The sequence below is a fragment of the Haliaeetus albicilla genome, chromosome 15 (assembly GCF_947461875.1).
Source record: "Haliaeetus albicilla chromosome 15, bHalAlb1.1, whole genome shotgun sequence".
Lineage (NCBI taxonomy): Eukaryota > Metazoa > Chordata > Aves > Accipitriformes > Accipitridae > Haliaeetus > Haliaeetus albicilla.
In genome coordinates, this window is record NC_091497.1 from 1,392,546 (window position 1) to 1,407,139 (window position 14,594).

At 48.5% G+C, this 14,594-nt stretch overlaps 1 long non-coding RNA gene across 1 annotated transcript in view; it reads left to right on the forward strand.

Moving 5' to 3' along the window:
• Window positions 1-5,362: 5,362 nt before the first annotated feature.
• The window catches only part of LOC138689137 (uncharacterized), a 597,120-nt gene continuing 587,888 nt past the window's right edge, over window positions 5,363-14,594 (forward strand). Inside the window, exons 1-2 of the long non-coding RNA XR_011327988.1 lie at window positions 5,363-5,392; window positions 6,219-6,328. This is a non-coding gene — a long non-coding RNA (uncharacterized lncRNA). The remainder of the gene's footprint in view (window positions 5,393-6,218; window positions 6,329-14,594) is intronic.

A 14,594-nucleotide genomic window follows, 5' to 3' on the forward strand; every position in this document is an offset into this window, starting at 1 on the left:
ACGTTGCTCTTGTCTGTGACCAAGCTCTTTCCCTCAGCGTAATCCCTTTGGACAGCACTGCCAGTAGCGTGCGTACGTTTCTGAGCAGCCTGCAGGTGTTTGATCTCCTGATGGTAGAGAGAGCACTGCGTTTGTTTGAGTTTGGCAGCTTGTCATTGCCCCTTGCTTTCTTCCATTCTTTCCAACCTCTTCTCTTCATCGCTGCTTCAGTGTCCCTTCCTGAATCGTACTTTTGTGTCCCTGCTGATTCATGAAGACTTCATGACCATAGCGTAAGTCTTGGGTGGGTGATACCTGTCGTCCTGCTGTGGCGCGCTGTGCAACTCCTTTCATTAACTTGTTCCATATTAAGCAAGGAGAGGACCTTTCTGAAGAGGAAGGAAAGTTCTCATCTCTGACCGAGTTCTGGCTGGGGCCCCTGAATGTGGAGGATATGAGAATGGCTGCCTGCCAGACCATATACCAGAGAACACTTGCGTGCCGTAATTCCTTACACTCCACCGTATTTCCTTATTTCCAAGTGACACTTGTGCGACATTTGTTTACTTCTTAATGGGTTCAGCTTTTCTTTGAGACCTTCTCTCTCCCTGTGCATTTTATTGTTGGCCAATACCTAGCAGCGAACAACTTTTGAGAAGCTGGCTTACAAAAGATGTAGTTAATAGGTGGGAACACAGTTTGATGCAGGCAGTACACAACTCCCAGCATCACAGGGCCTCGCTCCAATGCTGTGAAGGCCCGTTCCTCTGCAGGTTTGCACTGTGGAGGGGATTAAGAGACACGTCCTGCCGGTTCCTTCTTTTAGTCCCTTGAGCAGAATGGCATTGCGATAGGCTGGAAGAGAGAGGTGCTGGTTTGAGGGCACCTTGTCAAAAACCCCGGTCCTAAAGGTTAGTGAGGATCGACTGAAAAGATCTGATCTCTCATCCTTTGTATCCTCAGACGCACAAAATACAAATGGGCAGAAAATTGAAAAGGAGCAGTCCTTGTGTAAGAATGGATGCTTTTTAAGAACAATACATTGGGAATTCATCTGCCTGCAAAGTATTTTCTCAGTGCAATGGGAATGATGTTTTGTTGTTGTTTAAACTCTTACAAGGAATGTAGCTGTGTTGCTTTTTGGTTGGGGTGGGACTAACTCTCTCTGTTTCACAGCGGTCTGGATCTTGACACCACTGAAAGTGCTGTCAAGGAGTTGGAGATGGAGCAGGTCCATGGGACCTTAGCTGAATGTTAGGCTGAGCAAATCTTTTGTTTGTTATGGGACGGAGGACGTTTTGTCAAATGCAGCATTTCAAGCGCGAGTAATGGGGAACTTCTCTGGAGAGTACGAGGGTGAAAAAAATGACGTAAATGAAAAATGTCATCAACAGGCAGCATTAGCGTAAGCGAGTAGTGCTTTTATCAGAACTACTTTAAAGAAGCTACTGACTGTTGAAATTGGACAAATGAAAACTCCTATTTGTGGAGCTAGTTGCACTCCGTGCCTTGCTGGTTCCTGTTGAGATTCGTTCTGCAGTAGCACTTTCCCGTGGTTTCGCTCTCGGCCCCAGACCTGACCACTGCTTTGAACTTCTCAGGCTGGACTAGCTGTCAGACCCTTCTAGTTTCTCAGGAGCTGTGGCAGTACTGGTGAGCTAGCTTGATAGCAGCTAATCTAACGCTCAATTGCATGTGCTTTCCTCGTAGCTGTGGAAGCCAGGGGACGTTCTTTTAATGACGCCATTACTTTGTGGCCAAGCTTGGTGACAGCTGATGAGTTCTGTTGTTGTCATCTTCTTCCTGAGACAGAAGAAAGCCCCTGCCATTCCCGAGGAAATGAGACCAATATACTGCCTGCTTAAAAATGTTCCTGTTACTTAAGTTTAAACAAATCTTCAGAGTACAGTAGTAGCATTGTAAATATTATTGAAGAAAATGTGCTGGTTTTAACTGATACAGAAAATTATTGGGGGTTTTTTTTTTTCTTTTTCACTTTTGAAAATACTGAAAGGTATTACTAGAAAAAGTTTCCCATTTATAAAGCAGGAGTTTGTTGGGGCTGAATTACAGTTGCTTTGTAACTGAATTGGGTCAATATTCAGAAAAAGGGGTATATGTTTATTTTTGAAACAGGTCAATACTGCACGTGTTGTGCTGGCAAGGAGGAGGCTTCTTAAATGTAGAACTTCTTAAATTTAAAAGCACATCTCCACTCTCCATAGTAATGCTTCCATGTTAATTCAGGGTTAAGATATTCATTCACTTCAATTTCTGTGAATCTGTTAGGGCAGCGTGCTCTAAGGTGATGGGAGGGAGCGGGGGGAAGAAGGGGAGGAGGAAAAGCAAAATATCTGGAACCTGCTCTTCCATGACTCCTGCAAACTGTAATGTTGTTTTTTTCCCAAGCCTGAAAACTGTACTTGACAGTGGAATTGTGGCTATCTTGTTAATATTCTTCCTTCCTTTCTTGTTTTGGCCTCTCCAGGAAGCGATTTGAGTAATCCTTGGAAATCTTGATGATTTACATCTGTTTTCTACAGATGACTTCACTATCTTTCTGTGTACCCTTTCTTTCCTACTTGTAAAAGAAAAGATCCAATGACTTGTATCTGTTGGGCATTGCTTAATTCGACATTCCTGCCTAGTAGTGCGCAGATCTTCAGCTGGAGTACGACTCCTTTGAGCTTTGCAGTTTTACACTAGCTGAAGATCCTCCTCAGTTGTTGCCTTCACCAGAGAACTGATGTATGTAAAAAGAATGTTTTGCAGTGTTTTTGGACGGACACCCCTGTGTTCCAAATCTGATTTAGCCAGAGAAAACGAACGTGTATATATAAAGTGCCAGGAAGCCCACGTAATGCGATTGCAAGGAAAGCTAGTGCATTGTTTCAAAAGGTTAATAAAACGTAAAGCGCTCCTTACAGGCGCAGCAGCGTTGGCCCACTAGTAGAGAAGACCGCAGTAGTTTTCTTGTAAGGTACGTAAGGATTAAATATTGTAGTTGCTGTAGTGTAAAGGGTTAAGAGGAAGTTACTCTCCTGAGGCTGTTGTTGCAGAGAAAAGTAAGTTAGTTGAAGGAGAAGCCTCTTCAGTCCTAAGGTGTGTCAGTTTGTGAATCGGATCAGGCCCTTTGGCATCATCACCTCCCGTGATTCCGAGTGCCCAGGAGTAATGAACACCCACGTGTTTCCGCCTCCAAGGCATTCCCTTCCAGTCTCAGCAGGCTGCGTTATTGCCACCCCTGGTCCTAGCAGGCAAGAACGAGATCATCCTCTTTCTCTGTCAGAAGCTGGTATGTTACTGCCAGGAAGAGAAAGTAGCCCAGAGCATCGTCAGACAGGAGGCACCCAAACAAACGAAGCCTCCTTGTTGGTTTGCTTCGCTAAAGCGCAGCCAGTTTTGCCCGCGTGCTTGAGGAGGGTTTGATTCACAAGCTTGTATTTCTAGAACTGGGAAGTCCATCCACCAGCTCAGCCAGCACCGGACCCTGTGGAGAACTGCAAGCTCAGAGGCCTGGCGTGATGAGTTGTCCTGCAATGTGTGTGTCGGGCTCCTCGCTGTAGCATACCTCTTAGTTAATTACCAGCTGTGGGAGTCCTTGAAGCCAAACTCAAACGAACAATTTCATCCCTTAAAGGAACTGATTGTGTCAGCGTTTCATCTAGGCAAATGTTGGGCTCCATCTCTGGTCCTCAGGATGTTAGTTTCTGCTAGCAAATGGAGTAAAAGTATTCGTGTTACCTGTTTCTTCCTGAGATCAGAGGCATGTAAGGAGACTGCTGCCTGGCGTCGCCCGTTCTTGCACGCATGAGCTCCTAGGTGTGCGAAGTGCACCCCCAGGAAGGAACGTCTGTAACTGTGGCATTTGTCATGTCAATTATCTTTTGTCCTCCCATTTTGAACTGTGAAGTGAATGTAATGATGCTACTCCTGTGAATCCTAGTCCTTTTCAGTTTTAAAAATAATTTTTAAAAGAATTACTTTTTAGTTAGGAAAGCCGATGAGGTTTTATTCACAGGGTTGGGAGAGCCTGGCATGTTGTTTCTTGCGGGAAGATGTCAGGACTGAAGCCAGATACAGTTAAGGAAACACAATGCTACTAATACAAGCAACTGATGGGAGAGTGTCACCTGGATGAGTGTTTCTTGTAATGTGTTACTAGTGTTTTGTCACCAAGTTCATACTGACAGATTGTAGGTGCTCCCTTCTGCATATACGTTCAGTGTGGTATGACTTGAAGCTTTACAAGAGGACTCCTGCTCCTTTGAAATGTTAGTGCTATGTTCTTAAGTCTTATCGTTGTTCTCAGATGTGAGTAAATGGGAGAGAGTATCGAAGATGAGATTCAAACATGAGAATGTCCACCTTGTGCCTTATCCCTACATTTGCACGATGTATCTAGAACTCGGCTCTATTTCAGCACGACGTATCTTGTGGTAAGTCACTATGGTTATGTTTGGATAACGTCTGGAAACATCTACGACCTATGTCTTGCTTTTCCCTTTCCCTTCCTCCACTGTGTCTTTGAATTAGAGGGAGCAAAACTGCGTGCGGTATGGCTGTACCATGGATTTGAAATAGAGCATTGCAACGTGTTCTCTTTTGTCCTGTATTGCTTTTTGAAAATGTCTGGAATTTCTCTTTGCCTTTTCACCCACTGCTGACTCTTCAGCTAGTATTTTTATGAAGCAATGCCCAGTGGCTCCCAGCCACTTCGTTCCTGAATGTCAGTAGCTAGGCTGGAGCCAGTACATATGTATGGAACACGTGTTTTTCTTCCTTGTGCTTGACTACATTTGTTGACGTTGAATTTCACACCTTTGTTTCTGTTTTCCTAAAGAAAGAATGCATTTGTTTTTCTGAATAGTGATAGTAATAATGGTAATAATGTCTTTTGTATAATTAGCAAATGTTGTCACCTCCCTAGTGTCTCATTTTCCAGGTTTTCTATGAATTCCCTGAAGAGCCCCAGGCCCCAGCTGAGACCTCTGTGGGACTCTGCATTTAACCTCCTCTGTTGTGAAAGCAGTGTTTTTTCTTGCTATTTTCTGTTCTGATTATTGGTCCCTGGGAGAAGCTGCTGCTGGTCTGTCTTGTGAGGGCTTAGTAGATATTCTGGTCTCCTTTATCAAATGGACAAGTAGTCCAAAGCAATTGTCCCCATCCCACTGGCATGTGTTATTCACAGCCAGGAATTCTGAAAGAGCTGTATTTGCAGTTCTTCAGTTTCAAGATATCATATGGAAGTCCAGCATTGTTTCTAAGTCATTTATCTTGTTCTCCGGAAGTGCAGTGCAATGCAAAAACGTACTATAAAGTTGGTTAAAGGATGTCCAGTCACCAAATATTCACCAGATTTTATAATACCTCTGTTACAGGTAAAGAAGTAAACAAGGGCAGTGATGAGCTTGTAAGTTGCATGTGTGGTTCTGTTTTGTGTGTTGTTTTTTTTTTTTAAAAAGTGATATTCCAAGTAGTCTGGAGAAGCAGAATATATATCTAGGCAATGCTGTAGTTGTCCTGTTTCTGGGTGTCAGTCAGGCAGTGTAAGGTGGGAGTGAATTCTCACCTAGAACCATCCAAGTTGAGGGAAACCTTCCTGTCAATTCCAGCGGACTTTGAATGAAGTCCTGCCTGAGGACGCGAGAGCCGTGCTGGCTTCAGTTAAATGTGTTTTCGGCAAGTCTGAGCTGAGCTGTCAAATGGTTTCTTCACTGTGAGAGTCTGTATGAGGTCAATATTGCTGAATAATTAAGTAGTTTCCTAAGTGCTGTATGTGTCGAAAACAACCAAGTTAAGCTTCTTTGGAAAGTAGTTGTTTAGTGAGATCTCAGGGTGGGTTTGTTTTCAATACAGGTAAGTGTCTGAAGACGGAGTGAATTAGTGAAGGTGTCCTGTCCAAATTCCCCCAGAGGAAATCCTGCTCTCTCTGCTAGCATTACGTTCCTGCTAATTATGTTCCTAGGCCCTCCTCTAAAAATGGAGCAAGTAGGATGTCCTGGGAAGCAGTAGTTCTTGTTTAAAACTGTTGAGCATAATTCTCTGGATGGCCTCTCGTGCTTACCTTCTGTTTGAATAAGGCAGCTTACCTTTTATTCCTGACTCATTTTTTGGTTTTTGTTGTATAAGCCTGGACAATGTTGCGAAACACGGATGTATATTAAGTCTGACTCTTGTTCTAAAATAGAAAAGTCAAAATCAAATTTTATCAATACCAAGTTTGCAATGTTTTGAAGGTCAAGAGAAGAAAAGAAGTGTCAGAAAGTGCTGCAGTGGAAGAAACGGTGAAGAGGAGAAGAGTGGAAGTCGGAGCGGAGGCCTCATGCCCACAGTCGGGTATGGGCAGGTCAGTTGACTACAAAATAGTCTTCCGGGGCACATATCAATGTTTTTGATGTCTCTTGTACCTTCCTCATATTTCATTCCTGTGTAACCCTTTGGCCCATTTGTCTTCTTCCTTCTCTTCCATAGGTGACAGAATCTAAGCAGCATTGCCCACGTTTGGGGAAAAGTTCTCCAGTGCTTTCAGGTTCCCATGCCGTTAACTAGAGCTCTTCCTGTCTAACTCCTCTGTGTTAACGTTACCTGCAGAATCACAGCGGGATGAGAACTGGGCAGCTCCACAAAGCGGTGCACTGGCTTGCACACCTGAGGCAGGGATGACAAGGGAGGAACTGGGAACAGTTTTCTAGCTGCCTCCCAGCCTGTTCCTCTGAGTCGGCTGATGACTGCTGCCTCTGGGCTTGAGGCAGAGATGTCTGTCTGTGGCTTTCACAGAACCACTGAGGTTCTCGGGACCTTTGATATCAATCATCGAGTCCAAGCCCTCCTGCTCAAGCAGGGTCACCCAGAGCAGGTTGCCCAGGACGTGTCCCCTCAGGTTTTGAGTGGGCTACAAGGGTGGAGACGCCACAACTTCTGTAGGCAAGCGGTTGCAGTGCTCGACCACAGTTGCTGTCAGAAAGTTTTTTCTTGTGTTCAGCTTTAATTTCGTGTTTTGCGGTTTGTGCCCTTTGCCTCTTGTCCCGCCAGAAGGCGCTGCTGAGGAGAGCCCGGCTCCCTCTTCTTCATTCCCTCCCATCAGGTGTACATTGATAAGAGCCCCCGAGCCTTCTCCAGGCTGAACAGTGCCAGCTCTCCCAGCCTCTCCGCATACGAAGAGCGCTCCAGTCCCTTCATCCTCTTTGTGGCCCTTTGCTGGGCTCGCCCCAGTGAGTCCCAGTCTTGTCCTGGGGAGCCTAGTCTGGACGGAGCACACAGACTGGCCTCAGCAGCCCTGAGCAGAGGGGAAATGCTCCCCCCAGGCCTTGCTTTCTCATTCAGTGCTGTCTGTAGGTCCATGCATAACTTTGCATGTCTGAGCAGCCTCTCAGGCTGTTGTTGCTGGAAGCAGAGCCCGGGCCTAGGGCGGCAGGCTCTTACGGTGGCCTTCATCCCCTCTTGGCCAGGTTCTGCGAGCCCTCCCCTGGGAAGGGACGATTTGTCTCTTCTCCTCCTTTCCTGCCATGGTTGTCTTTAGCCCTCCTTCCCTCTTGCCTCTCTCTCTATCCCCAAGAGTTTCCAGTGTTTCCTTCCCCTCTGGTGTCTTCTTTAGCCACGATTGCTCGAATGGCAGGCAGAGGATGTGCCGAGGGTGTGTGGTATGGCGTCCCCTCACGTCTCATTTCTCCGCTCTGTAGTTCGATGTGTCACTTGTTCAGCTGCTGCTGCTCATTAAATATAAATCTCCATTGGCAGGAGCAGTTACAGGGTCGTGGATCTTGGACCGAGGTCCTCAAAACCCCCTAGCTATGCGAGGTTTCCCTGCCGCACGTGCACTGCCTTTGTGTCCTGACGCTCTGTCTCTCCAGGAATGTCGGTATTTGCGTGGGGAGTTTCAAGGACCTGCCTGTGGACGCGACGGCCCCTACACGCCTGACGTGTTCCTCTGGTGCTGCATCCTCTTCTTCGCCACCTTTGCCCTGTCAGGCTTCTTGAAGAAGTTTAAAACCAGCCGCTACTTTCCAACCAGAGTAAGTAGAAGATGGTGGCCAGCGTCCATCTCCACACTCGTTTCCCAAAATGGCTTTCCTGGAGCACTAAGCAGTATTTGCCCCCCCCCTTGGTCAAGCTGGGAAACGTTGGCCTTGCAGGCCAAGCTCTCCAAGAGCTTGGACGTCCCGCACTCATTTCCATGAGTGCAAAATCATCGTAGCATTTCCCACCTGCCTCGTGACCTGCCCCAGATTGAAGATGGTTTGTTTTTTTTTTTTTTTTATTTTTCCTCCTCAGGTAGTAGGAAGTCAGGTTTCCCAAAGTTTTGGGGGTTGGGGTTTTGGTTTTTTTTTCCTTACCTTCTGCGCATTATGTGCTCGAGCGGAAAGTAGATTCGAATGAGGAGCTTCCTTTTGAGGACTAAAGGATGCCTCAGTGCCTTGTTGCCATTGTAGCTGTGAGTGTAGCTGTAGTGGCAGACATCTGTTTTCTTATTTTTAATATTATTATTATTATTTTTAGGTTTTGACTTAAACCAACCCTTGTCCACCTAATTAAGCTTTTTTTATTGTCTGACACCAGATGTCACAGGGACAAACACAGCAACAGTATCTAAGCAAGGGATCAGGCTGCATGTGCTCAGAGGGGTGGTGGGATTTGGTTAACCAGCCTAACGTTGTGGATGTCTGCAACTCTGGCATCTCACGTTACGGCCCTGTTTGCCATGCCCCTTTCACCTCTGGTTTCTTGCCCCAGGTACGGTCCACAGTGAGCGACTTTGCTGTCTTCCTCACCATCGTCATCATGGTGCTCCTTGACTTTGTGGCTGGGATCCCATCGCCGAAGCTCCAGGTCCCCCATGCGTTCAAGGTACTGGGGTGTTTTGGCACGTGCGGGTGCCACAAGGTGATGCCGGGGCAGGGCAGGGCTGAGTCTGGAGGAGATGCTGGGGGTGTGAGCATCTCCTCTTCCACCTCCAAGTGCCTTGCTTCCTCCTGGAACCGAGAAGATGGCCCCAAAACTAGATACCTACAGGAGAAGTATCTAGAGGTGCTTGCAAAGAGGACACCGGCACTGCTGAAGCCCACGGGAGAGGGGGACGTGAAGCCAGGGCTGGGAGGTGCTCTGACACAGGGAGGGAGGGGAAAATGAAAGCCAGTGGAGTGCCTGGGCTGGGAGACGATGCTGACGTGTGGGCTTTGTTGCAGCCTACCAGAGACGACCGCGGGTGGTTCATCAACCCCATAGGACCCAACCCTTGGTGGACAGTGTTGGCTGCGCTCGTCCCAGCTCTGCTCTGCACCATCTTGATATTCATGGACCAGCAGATCAGTGCCGTTATTGTGAACAGGAAGGAGCACAAGCTGAAGGTAAGGGCCTGCGAGAGATGACCCCAGCCCCAGCCCCTTCTGGGCTGCAGGTCTGGGGAGAAGCTCTTATTCCCGATGCTTTCTGAAGGCATTGGTTTGGGACAAGGCCAGGCTGCGTGGCAGGATGCTCTCCTGGATTAACGATGATGCAGGGAGCAAGTGACAGGGCAGTTCAGATGAGCAACCTTTTGGAGGAGCAAATTAATCTTGGAGCAATATAGAAGCGCCTTTTTGTTTTAAAATGGCAGCAGCAGCAGGTGCGGGGAATGAATTGTTTTGATGCGCTGCCAGGGATAACTCAGAGTCACGCCTTCCTTGCAAGTGGTAGAATTTTCTTTGTGAGTGAAAAAAATGGTTTGGTGGTTTTGGGTTGTGGGGTGGTTTTTTTTTTTTTTTGGAGAAGTATGTATCGCACAAGCTCCCCATATCCCTTGCATCTGAACTCCTGCCCGATTTTCATGCCAGGTGCGTGTGCAAAGCTTGCATACACCCTTACTTGTTTCCATTTCTTGTTTTAAATTCTGAAGAAGTTGACTTGTGCTCGAGCCGGGTTTGAGTCTGCCTTGCGACGTTCTCCTTGCTCTTGTGCTATGGGATGCTCTGTTTCTTGTTTTCCTGCCTGCAGAAAGGATGCGGGTACCACCTGGACCTTTTTGTGGTGGCCGTGATGCTCGGGGTGTGCTCTGTGATGGGGCTGCCCTGGTTTGTGGCTGCGACCGTCCTGTCCATCACCCACGTGAATAGCCTCAAAGTAGAGTCTGACTGCTCAGCTCCAGGAGAACAACCCAAGTTTCTGGGGATACGAGAGCAGAGAGTCACTGGCTTGCTGATCTTTGTGCTCATGGGCTGCTCCGTCTTCTTCACTTCCGTGTTAAAGGTGAGAGGAAAATGCAAACCACCCAACAACCGCGAGCTTGTTGGAGGTTACAGAAAACCAGTCCCCTCTCTGCAGGCCTGAGGAGTTAGTTGTGGAGCGGAGGAGGAGGAGGTGATCCCAACCCTTGGGGCTCGACCCACGGTGGGAACCAGCCTCGGTTAGGCTTTGCAGCCCTTCAGGCCCCCGTTTGGTGTGCTCGAGGCGAGCGAGCAACGCAACTGCTTGAATTTTCGGGTGTCTTTCAGGCCCGCCCATGTTTATGGGTTACAGTTGAGCATATTCAGACCAGCACATCTGCTCTCTTTCAAACAGGCAGCCCTTTACTGGCTGCAATTTGCTGCCCAAATGCCCCGGAGCAGCCATTCCCAGGAGCTAAACACACTGAGGTCATCCCCGTGGGCTTCCTTGCACGTTCCTCCCACAAAGTAATCTCGTCTCTAGGCTAAAAGGAGGCATGTGGCCTTTGCCTGTTGCCCCAAGAATAGGCAGAAGTGTTTTTCTGCCGCCACGGACTGCGGCATAGGGCAGCACGGGTGAAATTGCCTATTTTCCTCCAAGCTTTCTGGAAAATAGGATTATTCTGAGGAGAGGTAACTCCAAAGTTCAGCCTAAAGCAGAGCCTTAGCTCACTCGTGCGCACAAAATCTTTAATGGTTAAAATCTGACCCATCTCTAAGCCTGAATGGAAGCTGGAAAGCTTCAAGCAATTTTAGGCAGTGCCTGTGGAAGAGGGTGGTAATACTGAAAATGCAATATAGAAAAAGAAACGATTGCATTCTTTTTTTTTTTTCTTTCTCCCCCCCCAGTTTATACCAATGCCTGTGCTTTATGGCGTCTTTCTCTACATGGGTGTGTCGTCGCTCAGAGGAATTCAGGTACGGACTCTTTTACAGCGTGCAGCGTGTCGGCTCCCTGGTATTTTGTCTCCGTAGCAGCAGGGAAAAAAAGCAGTGGCATGGGAAAAACTTCTTGCAGAGCAAGCAATGAAAGTCTTTTGTGTAAGCAAAAGATTGGTGGAGGCACAGGAGGTATATAGGGCTGGGAGGACCAGGCAAGTTCAGCGCTCTCTGTTTCAGGGTTTAGGGCAGGTCAGTGTTTGGTTACGTGAAAGCGGGGGAATTCAGTGCAAAGGGAAGGCAGTTTCTACCACTGGTGGAAATCCTCGCTTGGGGGATTCAGTGGGCCGAGAAATGCTACTAATGGAATGGCATGGAATAGTTGCCGTTTGGTGGGCAGCTCTCGGGGGCAAGCCGGTTGATAGATGGAGCAAAGGGAAAATGGGTGCTGCTCCCAGGAGGAACGCGGTGGGATCCAGGATTTCTGACGGCAAGCGAGATGCTGCAAACTGCCTCCCCGTCTCGAGAGGGCCAGAACCTTGCCGCAGTCCCAAGGTGGCAACCTCTCCCTTTTGTTTTGCAGTTCTTTGATCGCTTGAAGCTGTTTTGGATGCCGGCGAAACACCAGCCGGATTTCATCTACCTGCGGCACGTGCCCTTGCGAAAGGTGCATTTGTTCACGGTGATCCAGCTGACCTGCCTCGTCCTGCTCTGGACCATCAAGGTGTCCCGTGCCGCCATCATCTTTCCCATGATGGTAAGAGCTGCCGCCGCTCGGCAGCGGGGTGTTTGCAGCGTTGGAGTGAGAGGTGGCATCGTCTCTGAGCTCACCGCATCTTCCCTCTTACTCGCGAAGGTTTTGGCTCTCGTCTTTGTCCGGAAAGTGATGGATTTCTGCTTCTCAAAGCGAGAGCTCAGCTTTCTGGATGACCTTATGCCAGAAAGGAAGAAGAAGTTGGACGATGCCAGAAATGAAGCTGGAGAAGAAGAAGAGGTAAGGCTTGCTGGGTCCTCGGGGCTGGACATCTCCGTCGGGCTGTGAGATTGCCTGTTTCTCTTTCAGCTTGTCTGGAAACGTTGGGGGAAGATCAGCACTCAATCGAAATAGATCCCAATAGGCTGGGTCCCACGTTGTAACCTTTGTTTCCTCAAGTAGCAGTGAGCTGAACACTTGAATACAGGTGTAATTTTTAAAACGAGTCGTTTTTCACAAAGGTCATTATCATTATGATGATTATTATTAGATGCTGCTGCTGCTGCTGGCAAGATTTGCTCATAATCGTGTTTTGAACACACAATCCCCCTGCCCCGAAATCTTTGGAGTGAACGGTTTCTCCCCTGCTGCACTAATACCTATAGCTGCCAAGGGGCAGAAGGGGAGGGCAGACTGCTAAGTTTGTGCTGGGCATTCAGCTTATCTCCACTTTGACCAAAGACAGAGAACGTGATTTGTCCCTTTTTTACATCAGGAGTCCAGGAGGGTGGTGGAAGCTGCTGCTGCTGCAAGTTCAGTTCAGCTGAACGTGGGGAAGACGAGCGACATGGATATCCCAAAGCAAGGCAGTGACAGGTAAAGCCCCAGCAAGCGCCAGGACCCCCGGCAAGATTAGCTTGAAGGTGTTTGGCAGAGTTTTCTCCACTTGCCTCTTGGTGGGGCATTCCACAGAAACCAGCAGGCAGCTTGGTGGGAAAATCAAATTCGGGGGCAGGGCTGCAGGAGGTGATCGCAGGGCAAGCCACCCCAAGCAGAGCGGCTGCAGCACTCGCGTTTGACCCCCAAACCTTGCATCATCAGTGCCTTTACGGTAGCTGGAGATCCTCATACTTACACATGCGGAGTTGCAGGCGTGATCTGTACCAGCAGTGGCTTAGGAACCCGGACCGGGGCTAGACCCCAGCAAGAGCCTTTGCACAGAGCTGTTGCTCTGCAGCTCCCCGGCTTGCCTCCCAAAACTCCTCATCCAGCAAAACCTCCCACACTTATGCGGAGCTTTGATTCTCGGGGCTCCGCTGTTCCTCTTGCTGATGCTAATGCCCTTGGTGGCATCAGTTCCCATAATCACGGATTGCTATGTGAAATACTTATTGCAGGACTGATCCTTCTGAGATTATTATCCTGGATGAAATGTCACAAACGACCGTACGGAAGGCTCTCACTTTGAAGACAGAAACCCTTTGAATCCAGGGAGGAAGAAGGTAAAGGATTGCACGTGAACGTGTCCGTGCTCCTCTGCAAGCGACGGCACACGCCTACGCTTCTCCCAGGCTTTGGCCGGCAAGGCTGAGCAAACGGCCTGTCCCTGGGAACAGGCAGTGAGGACCGTGGCACGCAAACCAGCTCCTCTCTGCTGGGGTGGTCCCCCGAACAGGGCTGAATCAGCAGCAGCTGGCAGGTCTTCCACTGATGATGCTCTCCCTCTTTGTCTCTTCCCTTCGCCTTTCCCCACTCCCGCTTTTCACGTTTAGGAATCTTGACTTTGAAGGAGAGGAGTGAGAGCGTGACTCGGGGATGTGCCGACGCAGACAGAGGGAGAAAGCGCTTTGTTTCAGTTGGAGGATTCCCATTAAAGCCATGCAGATGTTTTCAGTTCTCCTTGGTGTGCTTCAGGCATTCAGTATCTCTAGACCAGCAAGCTGAGGTGAACATCACAGTCAATGGGAGTTTGGTGGTGTTAAGTCTGTGTACGTACGTGCGTGTGGGGGTGTGGGTTTGTAGTGGTAGAGGGACTGCTACTGCTTTATCATTCAGTGCTCTTCTTTTAATACCTAATTCCTCCTCTTTTTTTTCTCTCTTTTTTCCAAATGTAAACTGGGAATGTCCAAAATCATTTTCTGTTATGTTTGATGCATTCTCCACTTTCTTCTTCATCATGACCGGGTTTTTGGTCTGGTTTGGGGTCCTGGCTTTAATTCGCTCTTATGTCTCTTACTGGTACGAGAGGGATGCCCTCTGTGGCAGGGCAGCATAGAGAGCGTCCGAGCAGTTGGCCTAAGGTGAAAGAAAAGCATTTGCCCCCTTGCCTCCAGTCTTACCTCTCTTGGTTGGTTTGGTTTTTGTTGTTTGGTTTTTTTTTTTGCTTTGGCTCTGCCATCAGCCTGGGAGCTGCAAAATGCAGAACTGCCACCTTCTTGTCCCCTGGCTGTAAACTGCGTCTAAGGAAGCACTTCAGGTATTTGATTTTGAATACACCGTATGGTCACAGGAGCGGCCGGATGAGACCTGGGGCTCTGTGTCCCTGGGCTGCCCCCTCTGTTGTTCCTCCACTTTCCTTCTCTATTGGGTCTGGCTGAGTTGGAGTTCCTTTACCCCACAGCAGCCCTCGTGGTGCTGTGCTCTGTACTGGTAGCTAGAAAGCTGTTGATAACACAGCAGTGTTTTGGCCATGGCTGAGCAGTGCTGGCACAGCATCAGGGCTGTCTCTCTACCATTCCCCCCCTCCCCAGTAGGCTGGGGGTGGGCAAGCTCTTGGGAGGCGACGTAGCCAGGAAGAAGGCATACAGGCAGCAAGAAGAGGCATCTAGGTAGCAAGTAAATCTTAGGTCCCTTCAGATGCT